This window comes from Aquarana catesbeiana, linkage group LG04 (assembly GCF_042186555.1).
Source record: "Aquarana catesbeiana isolate 2022-GZ linkage group LG04, ASM4218655v1, whole genome shotgun sequence".
Taxonomy (NCBI): Eukaryota; Metazoa; Chordata; class Amphibia; order Anura; family Ranidae; genus Aquarana; species Aquarana catesbeiana.
Genome location: NC_133327.1, coordinates 530076263 through 530090844, shown reverse-complemented (window position 1 = coordinate 530090844; position 14582 = coordinate 530076263).

Below are 14582 nucleotides of genomic sequence, written 5' to 3'. Positions count from 1 at the left end.
CAGGTCTCTGGGATAATGATCCCCAGAGCCTGGGGGGAGATACCTGTCGAGAACTTGAGGTCCTGCAGGCTTCTCCCTGTCACCAAGTACCGCAGGGTAGCGACCAGCCTCTGCTCTGGAGTGATGGCTTGCCTCATGCAGGTATCCTGCCTGCTGATATAGGGGGTCAGCGAAGCCAACAAACGGTAAAATATGGGGTCCGTCATCCGGAGAAAGTTCCTGAAATCATCAGGATTATTCTCACGGATCTCACGGAGCAAAGGCATATGACAGAACTGGTCACGCTGGAGCAACCAATTCATGGTCCATGAACTCCTCCCCACCCTGTTCATGGACTGGACTTGTGTCAAGGTCAGGACCCGAACACCAAGCCCCCGCACAGAACGAACTCTATGAGGAGTACGTATCCGCAACATGGCTAGAAAACGGTCGGCTGCTCAGAACGAAGTAACAGAACGCCCTGTGAAGAGCGACCTGAAAAACAGTAGCGAACGAACAAGAACACAATGACTAAGTCACGCAGAGCTTGCTTGCACGCACTGAAGAGCAGATACAAACCCACAAGCACAAACTGAACCACAGAAAACGATCTGAAAGCCACGAGTCTGTAAAAGTGCGAATCGTCTCTCACCAAACTTTTACTAACACGAGATTAGCAAAAGGAGCCCAAAGGGTGCCGTGCTTGGTTCTGAACTGGCCTTTTCTAGTCTCGTCGGACGTGGTTGACGTCACCGCATTGTTGGCGATCAGAAATTCCGACAACTTTGTGCGACTGTGTGTACGCAAAACAAGTTTGAGCCAACATCCGTCTGAAAAAATCCTAGGATTTTGTTGTCGGAATGTCCGATCAATGTCCAACCGTGTGTATGGGGCATAACAGTGCATATAGTGTCCAAGCCCAAAATACAGAATGTGAGTGAACCAAATCCAAATAAAAATGCAAAGAATTGCACCAAAACAAAAAAGTTATATAAAGGAAAAAAAATCGCACCAAAATGTAATTATTGCACCATATACAAAAACATATAAGTGTATACATATAGTGTCCCGATCATAAAATCAAGGTGTATATAAACCCAAGATGCAAAAGAAAACCCAAAAAAATGCAAAAAAAAAAAGTTGCACCACAAAACAGAAAAAATGCAAAAATCGCACCAAAATTAAAAATTACACCAAGATGCAGTTTATCGCACCATGTACAAAAGACTCATAGGTGCATTCATCCCAGTGAAGGTGACTGTTCATGTTTAGAGGAATTGTAGCAGGTGACTTTAGTGATCACAGAATCTTGACAGGTGACTTGCGTGCTCCCCCTCAAGAGTCCCCACTCACCAGATCCTACTACCCCTATAGGGGTAATGCGCATGAAACTTCTTGTAGATGTAGATTCTTTGTATTTTTATTTGGATTTGGTTCACTCACATTCTGTATTTTGGGCTTGGACACTATACGCACTATTACAAGCAGAGGATCACCATACTATCATGATATTCATGTCTGGATGTTTTATACACTAATTTGTAAGCCATTACATTTTTGGTGATAACTTTTAGTACTCACCTACTGGGATAGGTGAAGTGTGATAGATATTACACTATCGCCTTTATGGAAACTGTTTTGTTATAATTTATTCCACAATAACACTGTGTCTTTTAATACTCAGCCACTATAGAGTGATTTGGTAGAGCACTATTTGACATATAGGTAGCGCCACTCACCCCTTCACATCTTCTTTCTTTTTATTTTTTAGAGCCCTCTTACGGGGTTTTTTTTGGGGAGCCTGCAACTTTCACACACTTCCTAAGCGCAGACCTTCCTAATTAATTTATTAGGATAATGAAGGTCCTCTGTAGGAATAGTGGCTATCCCAATTTTTTAGGTAAGAAGAGTGGCTGGAGTGAGCAATACTGTAGACTCTGGATCTGAGGATACGGGGACTAGAGGCCTTGCGTTGATTATAGCAGACACCTCTGCAAGAAGAGTGGCTAAGATTTAATGGGTAAGCTGGGAAGTTTTCTGGTCCAGTAGCATAGAGTCCAGGATTTTCCTTGCAACTCCAATCATGCATTCCCAGGAGCCTCCCATGTGAGAGGAATGAGGTGGGTTGAATTCCCATTTACACTTGTCATTCAAGTTCACAATCTTTTTTGCTCCTGTAAAATTGGTCCCACAGTCAGATCTAAGTAACTGTGTTGTGATCAATTATTTAATTTAATTTGTACAGAGGGCCATTCTTAGATAGGTTGAGTCCTTTTGATACGTTAGCAATCTCTTGTGAGTACATTTCATGTTGGACACATTGGATGATAACCCTTTCGGCTTGAGAGACTTCCTCAATTGCAGGAGGGCCTTTACAGATGTGCCACTTGTGATACTCTTTTCCAGTGCTAGAGCCGTTTGCAAATTGATGAGCAATGTGAATAAGACGTGCAATGGCTCGTACAACAGAGGACCACTTAGAAAAGTGTTTGAAGTGATAAGGACTCAGCCTTACCCTTGGTTTCACAGAGGTGTTGAGTGTGGTGGCAACAGCTCTGATTTCCTTATCAGATTCTGGATGAACCAGTTCAAAGTTAAAATCTGATAGAACTTGAGATAAGTTTATCATTCAAGAGCACTGGTGGAGATAGCCATGATGTGTCCATAAATGCAGTAGTAGGTACTGCACGACTGCCACCATCAGCAGGGTTGAGGTTAGTGGGAACATAGTGCCATTGTTCAGGCATAGAGAACTTCCTAATGCGTTCCACTCTGTTATTTGGTAGTCTCTTTCTTGTGGTACGAAATGGTAGAGGTGCTACTCAACTGTTGGAATCATCTTGATAGAACTCTTTACTCATGGTTTTTAAGAATCCTTTGTCTTCCATGGTAGCTGCCAACTCCTGGTCTTTAAGTGGTTACTTCGAACACTGTGTTGCCGATGTTGTCATCCAAGACATCAAGGGCTTTCTTATCATCTTGTATGATGTGCCGTTGTGCACCTTCTTCAAACAGTCTATCTTTCACATTATATTGATGTGGTCGTTGTGCAGAACAAGTAGTCCATCCATTTGACAGGACGTGTGTTTTAAAGAAAGAGACTGAGTAAGACCTTTTGCCTTTGTCTCAACAGACATTGCCTATGACGACCCAGCCTAGATCCAGACACTGAGCATATGGTGGATGATGTGGACCATTGATTTACTGAAGAACCTTTTTCCCAATAAGATGTCTCGGCCGAGTAACATCAGGATATCAGCACTTTCATCGAGGGCTGGTATTTGGTCAGCTATTTCTTTCAAGTGAGAATGGTGAAAGGCATCTTCAGGAGTAGGGATCTCCTCTTTGTTGCTTGGGATTTGGTTGCACTCAGTGATAGTGGGCAAGAATATTTCCACATTGTCATTCAGGGGTGCAACTACAAGACCGCTGGCTCTCCTACCTAAGACTTCTGTAGTTCCAGCACAATTGCTCAGGGTATAAGGTAAAGCATCTCCTGTTATGTTCAACAGTTCAAAAAACTGTGTTCTTGCAAGAGATCTGTTGCTCTGCTCATCCAGAATAGTATACAGTCTAATGGCCTTTTCAGGTTGACCTTTGGTGTATACACGAACCAAGCAAACAACAAAATCCGTTGTCGGAAATTCCGATCGTGTGTACACAAATCCGACGGACAAAGTGCCACGCATGCTCAGAATAAATAAAGAGATGAAAGCTATTGGCCACTGCCCCGTTTATAGTCCCGACGTACGTGTTTTACGTCACCGCGTTCAGAACGATCGGATTTTCCGACAACTTTGTGTGACCGTGTGTATGCAAGAAAAGTTTGAGCCAACATCTGTCGGAAAAAATCCTAGGATTTTGTTGTCGGAATGTCCGAACAAAGTCCGACCGTGTGTACGGGGCATTAGTGTCTGTAATTCTTCTGATGAACTTGTAGAAGTAGGAAAATGGAGGAAAGGCAAATTGATTATTTTCCTTATACTTTGATCCAAGTGCTGCCCATTTTTCTTGAATACCATATGGTAGCTTGAGAATAATAGAGTTAATGCCACGAGCGGTGTCAAGGTAACTGAGACCAGGTAAGTTGATGTTCGCCTTAGCAAGTTAAAGCTCTAATAGAACATCGCTGAGTTCTTGAAAATTTAGATTGTCTCTAGAAGAAATATTTGGGAAGCTTTTAACCTTTTGAATAAGGCATCTTCAATGGCCTCTGGGCTGCCAAAGGTACGTTTAAGTCTGTCCCAAGCAGCATTAAGGTCTGCAGTAGGGTTGTCGATGTGAACTGCATTGAGCCTCTTGATGCGTTCAGTTGACTGATGACCTAGCCATCTGTTGAGCAGATCGAATTCCTCTGTGGCATTGATGTCTAGGTCACTCATAGTGGCCTTAAAGGTGGATTTCCAGCCTCTGTCATTGTCAGGCTTATCATCAAACTTGGTGAGGCCTGTCTTAGTGAGCTCTCTGCGGAGCATGTATTTAGCAAACTGTGACATGTCCGTGTTCTCAGACTTTAGATGCATGACTGGAGGAACAGTAATAATATTGTCCTGTGGCTGATGAGTGCTATACTGTGACTTGCTTGAAAACACACATACAGACTTGTGTATTAATGGCTGCACTGTCTGATAGCTGCTTTTTACAGTGTCCATATAACATTTTACAGTGGTTCCAGAGCTAGCAAGGATCAGATCTTTTGATTGATCTTCCTAAGGATGTATTGGCTGATCTTTCTAACAATCTTTTGATTGTTCTGCCTCTCCAATCTAAGCATTGAAAGCGTGAGCTCCATAACTTACAGTTAGTTGTGTTGAGATGTTGATAACCCCAATCTTATTTGGATAAACAGACAGTGACTCGATCCAGACAACACCTTTTTGATCTTGTGAAGTTTAATCCATAAACTGTGAGGATCTTACAACAATGAACATTGGATAGGTAAAAAGATCATAATGTGATCCAGTTCACATGTGTGCAGAAATGCATTACTGGGAAAAGGGTGGGGCTAACTATACAGAATAAGTTGAGATACAGGAAGCGGGGGTGGCAGGGACAGAATAATATATATAACATTTAAAGGCATATCACAAGGCATGTGAAACATGACATGGGCTTTAATGAAAAAAAAATCACAATGCATTTTGTGGGCATACAATGTCCATGTCTTTAATACTTAAAGCGGTACTAAACCCAAAAAAATATATATCATATATTGCATCTTACCAATCCTTAAATGTGGTGGCTGCATTTGTTTTCTTTTAGCCCCCTTTGCCTTATTTTTTACCTGGTTATCCAGCCAGTAACAAACTTCCTGTCTTAGGAAGTTTCCACTCTGGAAGGAGGAGAAATGGAGACAGCTTTGGACAGCAGCATTGTCAGTCTATGGAGAAGGTTGTGCTAGCTGTACTCAAATAGGGATCTTGAATTAAAATTCATTGAGGTGTAATCAGTAAAATTTTGCTCTGGCAGATGTCTGAATCCCATGTTTGCGCTATAATACATCACAGCCCCCTTTACATTACAGTCCTCCCCTGTACATTAATGTCTTCAGTCTATCCTTTACATCATAGTCACCTATTTACATCTGTGTCCTCAGTCCCCCTTTTACATCACAGTCCCCCCCTTTAAATCAGTGTCTTCAGCCCACCTAATACATCACAACCCCCACTTTACATCAGTATCCTCAGTGTCCCCCCTTCATATCATAGCCACCTTTTTTACATCAGTGTCCTCAGCACTCCCTTCACATCACAAGCTCCCTTAACATCACAATCTAACCACTCTACATCAGTGTCCACAGTACCTCTTGAGGGCCAGTTCAAACCTGAATCTCACAGGAATGCATTCTGCGGTCCTGTGCAATTCCTGTGTGATTCCTGTGCTTTTTAGCCCATTCATATGAATGGGGTGAAGTTGCACTGAAATACATAAAAAGTAGTGCATGCACTTTTTTAAAATGCACTGCAACAAATTGCATGGTACTACCGTACCATATGATCCAGTGCAGGCAAACGTACTGACTTTGTGATCTGCATTTTGGATATTGTTATTGCTATTGATTTTGTTATTGCTATTGATATTGCTTTCTGGTGTTAGCAAGCCCTTTCATAACAGACCACCTTTACATCACAGTCCCCCTTTGCAGCAATCCCACGGTGTCCTCAGTTCCCCTTTAATTCACAGCCCCCCTGTACATTGCAGTTCCCTTCACATCACAGCCCCTACCCCCCATAAATCACAGTGCCCCTGGCAATCACAGCCCCCATTATCCTGTTTTAGGAAAGCAGCTATGGACTCCTCAAGATTCCTTGCCTTCCTGGTCCTTTTGGTTGGAGGCCGGAGGGGAGGAACCTGGGATTCCTTCAGGCTGCTTGCCACGGCCTCCTCCTGGCTGAGAGTTTTCTGTGTAAGAAAACGGTACATAGTTTTAGTTTTTTGGTCATCAATCACACATAATTTTGAGCTCATGACTGTTGCAAATTGAATGTTAACAAATAGAAAAGACTATCATTCTGACCCCAGCATTTTTCATTCTTGTCCCAATCATTTTTGGCTACTACTGTCTATTGATATGTAAACCACTTTGTTAAATCAGAAACTAGTGATCAATAACATCTAGTTAACATCATTCAATTTTTGACAAGAAATATGTTGAACAATGCTATACCTGGGTCAAGCTGGACTCCTCCACATCTTCTTCCTGGGTGGAAGGCCCAGGATGGACTTCAGGAGCTTCAGCTGATGTGGAAGGAAGTGTTGAAGGAAGTGTTGATAGTGATGGCTTGGGTTCCGTCTGGTTGGACAAAAAAACGCAGTCTGTTGTAGTACCACAGCCTGGGGACATCTGCTGCTGCTCCAGATCTCAGGGAATCCCAAGCCTTCTTGCGCTCGCTATTATATGTGCTCCTCCGGCTACCAATCTTGGCCTTCAAATAGTTGATGTCTGCCGTGGGATACACAGGCTTCACCAACTCCAACAGTTTATCCAGTGCTGCCTTCCTCTTTTACTTGTTTGAGTAGTCCCTGCATTTTACTTGCCAGTGACATGGCAGCTCCCTGTACTTGTCTATGAAGTTGGGCAGGAAGTCAGGGTCTGTAAATTTATCAACCATTTTATCTGCAAGACACAACACAAGACAAACCCTAATGTCAGGCTAAACTCTCCTAATCTTGTCCCAATATAGGCCTCAATCTATAAGCATGCGTGAAACTCCGCCCCTGTCCTTCTTTCTAGTGTATCCCCCGTCTCTTCTCTTTCTGGGCAGTGGGAGAGCACATGGCGGAGACACAGCAGGTGTGTGCTGTTATTATCAGCAATGATGATGAAAGCCCGGAGCAAAGCAGTTTGCGATCCAGGAGGAGATATAAGGCCTCAAATATGTCCTTTGAAGAGATGGTGGAGATGGTAGACATCTTGAAGAGGGCAGACTGTGAGAAAGGCCAAGATCACCCTAATGTGAGAAAGGCCAATATCATGGCTAAAGTTGTGAGAAGTCTGCACAGGACTTTTGGGGTACGACAATCCAAGGAGCAATTGAGGAAATGCTGGTCAGACCTGAAATTGAGGGAGCACGATCGGCATAGAAAGATCAGGAATATGCTGCAAAAAAGTAAGTATTTGTCCTGTGTTCCTATTATTATTATTACTTTAGTGCTGGTCCATGTGCTTTTCTTTACTGCTGCACAGTTTAAAATGCCAAGCTTGAGGTTGGTGGGCACAGGAATCGTTCGTGGTAAACATCGTTCGTTCGACTACTAATATGTTTTTGGCAGATGCAGGTTAACTACATTTGTTCATGCCTATTTGGATTAAATTTAGTTTATTACATTGTGGTCTAGATGTGTTTGAAACTATAATGAAATGACAATTTGATTCAGTGTAAGGAGAGGACACTCAGCAGCTATTTACACATCTGGATGCAGGAGCACTAGTGTGGACACCATAACAACCTTGTTATGGTGTCCCATGCAGGTGCTCCAGTGAATACTAGGGATCTCTCCATGTGTGAATCTTGCACAAAACAGGTAAGTATTCCAGCTTTTGAAAGGGAAAAAATCATGTCTTCAGCTTGGAACTCTGCCAAAACAGACAATTGGACGACACTTCCAAACAATGTTTCATATTACTATTTCTAGCCTAAAATATCTGTCTGCTAAGTATATCTTTTTTGTATTCACATAGGGGAGAAGAATTGGGACATCTGAGGACACCAGGGACAATATCAATGATGCTCAAAAAAGACTGAGCAACATAATTGATATTTTAGGCAAAAGCTAACCCCCAAAAAATTAAAAGTTGTTGTTATTGTTGTACTTGTTTTAAAAGTTTTAAAGTAATTGCAAAGCCAAATTTTGAAGATGCACACAGTGTGTCAACATGTGCTATCTGCCATCATGGGATATCAACGTACGCGTTTTGTGGGTGCAACCCCTTCCTCGAAACTAAAGTAGGTGAGAGGAAGGGGTTGCAGCCCCAAAACACATCTATTGATCCCCCATGATGGGAGCTAGCACATGTTGACAGACTGTGGCTTATTTAAAAGAAAAAACACTTTGCACTACAAGTGCAATGCAATTGCACTTGAAAGTGCACTTGTAGGGCAAAGTGGATTGTCCTTTCTGAAATAAGGCCCAGTGTGTCAACATGTTTTGTTAAGGTGTACTAAAGCGCTGATATGCTAAGTGGATGATAGTGAACTGGTGTTATAAAAAATATTATGAATATGTGGTGAAAAATTGTGCAAATATCGGGGACTTGGATAAAAATAGATATGAACCAACAATCCTCAATTCCTAAAATGTAAGTGAAAAATAGCAAATAACCCACTAATTAAAAGCTGCTCTTATGTAAAAAGTGCTCTGATTACCACTAAAAAGAAACTATTAACCACTTAACAACCGGCCCATAGCCAAATGACGGCTACAGGACGGTTGTTTAACTCTGGGAGGGCGTCCTCCCAGAATTTGGCTCTCGCGCGCCCCCTAGGGCGCGCACTCGAGAGCATCCATGACCGCCCGGTCCAGAGGACCCGGCGCATCACGGATCCCGGTAAATGGGCGCTGATCGCGGCCGTTTACCATGTGATCGCGCCGTCAAATGACAGCGCGATCACATGTAAACAAACCGGCGTCATCTGATGACGCCGGTTCCTCTCCTCCCCTCCTGTGTACCGATCGGTACACTGTGAGCGGAGAGGGGGATGGATGGATGGCTGCAGCGTTGTGGGCTGCATCTGTAGTGCCCACAGCGCTGCACAGAGACATCCAGCCATCCATCCATCCATGCTCAGCCATCCCTCACTTCTCTGCAATGCCCCACAATACTCTGCCATACCCTGCAATGCCCCGAAATACCCCGCAATACTCTGCCATACCCTGCAATGCCCCGAAACACCCCGCAATACTCTGCCATACCCTGCAATGCCCCGAAATACCCCGCAATACTCTGCCATACCCTGCAATGCCCCGAAATACCCCGCAATACTCTGACATACCCTACAATGCCCCGAAATACCCCGCAATACTCTGCCATACCCTGCAATACCCCGAAATACTCTGCCATACCCTGCAATACCCCGAAATACCCCGCAATACTCTGCCATACCCTGAAATACCCCGCAATACTCTGCCATACCCTGCAATACCCTGCAATACTCTGCCATACCCCGCAATGCCCCGAAATACCCCGCAATACTCTGCCATACCCTGCAATACCCCGAAATACCCCGCAATACTCTGCCATACCCTGCAATGCCCCGAAATACCCCGCAATACTCTGCCTACCCTGCAATACCCCGCAATACTCTGCCATACCCTGCAATACCCCGCAATACTCTGCAATACCCCACAATACTCTGCCATACCCTGCAATGCCCCGAAATACCCCGCAATACTCTGCCATACCCTGCAATGTCCCGAAATACCCCGCAATACTCTGCAATACCCCGCAATACTCTGCAATACCCCACAATACTCTGCCATACCCTGCAATACCCTGCAATATCCCACAATACTCTGCAATACCCCAAAATACCCCGCAATACTCTGCCATACCCTGCAATACCCCGCAATACTCTGCAATACCCCGAAATACCCCGCAATACTCTGCCATACCCTGCAATACCCCGAAATATCCCACAATACTCTGCAATACCCCACAATACCCAGCCATACTCTGCAATACTCAGTGATACCCAGCCATACTCTGCAATACTCTGCCATACCCAGCCATGCTCTGCAATACCCCGCAAAAATCTGCAATACTCTGCCATAACCCGTAATACTCTGCCATACCCAGCCATACTCTGCAATACCCCGCAATACCCAGCCATACTCTGCAATACTTGGTGATACCCAGCCACACTCTGCCATACCCAGTCATACTCGGTGATACTCTGCAATACCCAGCCATGCTCAGCCATACTCGGCCATGCTCAGCCATACTCGGCCATGCTCAGCCATACCCAGCCATGCTCAGCCATACCCTGCCATGCTCAGCCATACCCAGCCTCTGTATGTGGCCAGGCTGTGGAAGTCTCACACATGTGGTATCGCCGTACTCAGAAGGAGTAGGAGAATCTATTTTGGGGTGTCATTTTTGGTATGTACATTCTATGTATTAGAAATATTGTATAAATGGACAACTTTGTGTTAAAAAAAAAAAGTGTTTTAACCACTTCCCGCCTTCCGTCATACGACGTCCTTGACTTTGTGCGGGGATATCTGAATGATGGGTGCAGCTACAGGCATCATTCAGATATCAGCTTTTTCAGCCGGCGATTCCCTACACCATAAGAACAATCATAGCGGCTGTTACACTGCTTGATCGTTCTTAAGGGAGGCGAGAGGGGACGTCCCCCCTCCCGCCGCCCTCCGGTGCTTCTACCAACTCACCGCTATGATCGAAGCCAGGATCATTTTTTTTTTATTTCAGACACAGCCTAGAGGTGAGATGTGGGGTCTTATTGACCCCATATCTCACTGTAAAGAGGACCTGTCATGCCATATTCCTATTACAAGGGATGTTTACATTCCTTGTAATAGGAATAAAAGTGATCAAAAACATTTTTTGGGGGAAAAAAAAGTCAAACTAAAATAAATAAAGTAAAATGAACAATAAAAAAAAAAAAAATTTAAAGCGCCCCTGTCCGTGTGCTCGCATGCAGAAGCAAACGCATACGTAAGTCCCGCCCTCATATGAAAACGGTGTACAAACCACACATGTGAGGTATCGCTGTGATCGGTAGAGCGAGAGCAATAATTTTGGCTCTAGACCTCCTCTGTAACTCAAAATTTGTAACCAGTAAAAAATTTTAAAGCGTCGCCTATAGGGATTTTTAAGTACCGAAGTTTGGCGCCATTCCACAAGCGTGTGCAATTTTGAAAGGTGACATGTTAGATATCTATTTACTCGGTGTAACTTCATCTTTCATATTATGCAAAAACATTGGGCTAACCTTATTGTTTTGTTTTTTTTTTAAGCAAAAAACAGTTTTTTTTCCAAAAAAACGCGTTCGAAAAATTGCTGCGCAAAAATCGTGCGAGATAAAAAGTTGCAATGACCGCTATTGTATTCTCTATGGTCTTTGCTAAAAAAAATATATAATGTTTTGGGGTTCTATGTAATTTTCTAGCAAATAAATGATGATTTTTACATGTAGGAGAGAAATGTCAGTATTGGCCTGGGTGCTCCAGAACGCCTGAAGGTGCTCCCCTGCATGTTGGGCCTCTGTATGTGGCCACGCTGTGTAAAAGTCTCACACATGTGGTATCGCCGTACTCGGGAGTAATAGTAAAATGTGTTTTGGGGTGTAATTTGTGGTATGCATATGCTGTGTGTGAGAAATAACCTGCTAATATGACAATTTTGTGAAAAAAACAGAAGAAAAAAAAAAAAACTTGATTTTGCAAAGAATTGTGGGAAAAAATGACAACTTCAAAAAACTCACCATGCATCTTTCTAAATGCCTTGGAATGTCTTCTTTCCAAAAAGGGGTCATTTGGGGGGTATTTGTACTTTTCTGGCATGTTAGGGTCTCAAGAACTGAGATAGGCCATCAGTACTTCAGGTGTGATCAATTTTCAGATATTGGCACCATAGCTTGTGGACGCTATAACTTTCACAAAGACCAAATAATATACACTAATTTGGGTTATTTTTACCAAAGATATGTAGTGGTATAAATTTTGGCCAAAATATATGAAGAAAAATTACTAATTTTCAAAATTTTATAACAGAAACGAAGAAAAATTTATTTTTTTACAGATTTTTCGGTCTTTTTTCTTTTATAGCGCAAAAAATAAAGAACCCAGCGGTGATTAAATACCACCAAAAGAAAGCTCTATTTGTGTGAAAAAAAGGACAAAAATTTCATATAGATACAGTGTTGCATGACTGAGTAATTGTCATTCAAAATGTGAGAGCACCAAAAGCTGAAAATTGGTCTGGTTATTAAGGGGGTTTAAGTGCCCAGTGGTCAAGTGGTTAATAGCTTGATAAGTACGCTAATAATTAGTTTCCTATTAAATAATGTTATATATATAACCGTGAAATAAAATGTGATATGTGATCCACAATCAAAAATAGAAATACTACTAAAAATACAAATATAAATCAATAGCTGCCTTCATAAAAACCTCCAGGTAAAATTCAAAAGAAAAATAATACCAGCAAAAAATGATATATCTCAATCCTTATGCATATCAAACAAATGTTCTTTGTATATTCAAAGGAAAACATCCATCATTTTTGCCGATTTCTTCAGTCAAACAATCAAAGATGGGGCTGCAAGTCTCAGCCCTGAAGTTCTGAGGCTTATTAGATGGTGAATTAGAATCCTCCCATTTCGTATTTATATTATTATATATTGCAAAGAGAAAAAGATATCATTGCACAATGTAGCAACTTTATAAAATCATCTGCATCCGCAGCATATTCACTCACATTTCAAAGGCAAAAAGACAGCGCTTGTGAAACAATCAGGAACAGTTTCGTTTTCCTTCCTCTCACCGCTGACACTGTGTATTGGATGACATCACTGGCTCCTCCCGACATGTTGCATCACATGTCACGTGACTTTATCAAGGGTAGCCATGTGACCGCAATGCCTCCATTTTTATGCTAGTACCAGCGTGCTGGTTTCCATAGTGACTGACGGTGATCATCGGAGTCATCATATTGATTCAGCGCTCATATACTTTAATAGATTTCGTTCAAAAAAACATTAAAAACGATCCTACAAATACATCATTATTTAATAAATATAGACAACAATGATAATACTCAATAACAAATGTATGTATATACGATCTAATCTCTTTGTTTCTGCTGGTTACCTATTCCCTCCAGTGGTCAAATGCATGTATTACTTTTAATATAGCATTATTACCATTATACCTCCCGATAATGAATACTCGATCTCCATACAATAAATATTAATAAAAATATTATTAAAACTATTATTAAAAAACTATGTACCATGCTTTCATTTAATTAGGTATTTCTACTCTATATGGACACCTATCAATATGTTTATAATGATAGAGAGAAAGTTATAATAAGATATGTAAAATATTGTTCTAACTTATTAACAGGTTAAAACCATTAGAAACAATTGTTTTGCATAAAATTACTCAAAAATCAGAAATAAAACAATTCAAATCGAACTTAATATTTAAGCCTCTAGGCACAAAAGTGTCAATCTCAAATATCCATCTAGACTCACTTTTGCTGAGTTCTCTTACTTTGTTACTCCCTCTCCAATGAGGCTTATATTTATCAATCGCCCAAAATTTGAGTAGTGTTGGATCCTTATTATGGTGAGACGCAAAGTGACGTGATACGCTGTGTTTGGGGAACCCACTTTTTATATTTTGTACATGTTCTCTTAAACGTTTCCATAGAGGGCATTTTGTTCTTCCTATGTACTGTAGTTGACATGAACACTGAAGGATGTAAACCACTCCTTCAGTCCTACACGAGATAAAATCTCTAATGGGATGTTCCTTATTTGTGCTGGTGGATACAAAACTCGTACATTTTTGGCCATTATAATTCGTATTTGTGCACGCATAGCACCTTTTACAGGGAAAAAATCCCTTTCCTTGGAAGAAGGATATTTGGTTGGATTTAATGGGGGGATCCTTAACATTTTTTTGCTACCAGATCTCTGAGGGTAGGAGCCCTCCTTTAGATAAAACAAGGTCTATCGGGCAGAATCGATTGTAGTTGTCTGTGTACCTTGAGAAGTGACCAATGTCTGGTAATAATCTTCTCGATCTCCTTATGTTAGGTATTATAATTCATTATAAGGGGGATCTCCGGAAGCTTACTTATTGTTGTGTTTTTGTCCTGAATTAATGTATGTCTTGGGATTTGGTATACTTCTTTTATCTTCTCTTCAATAAAATCTTGATTGTAACCTTTACCTATAAATTTTGTTCCTATTGCTTTGGCTTGTTCCAGAAAAATATTTTCATCAGAACAATTTCTTCTGAGGCTTACCATCTGGCCCTTTGGAATATTTATTAACCATGGTTCATGGTGGCAGCTATCTACTGGAATGTAGATATTTCTCTCCACTGGTTTAAAATAGGTTTGAGTA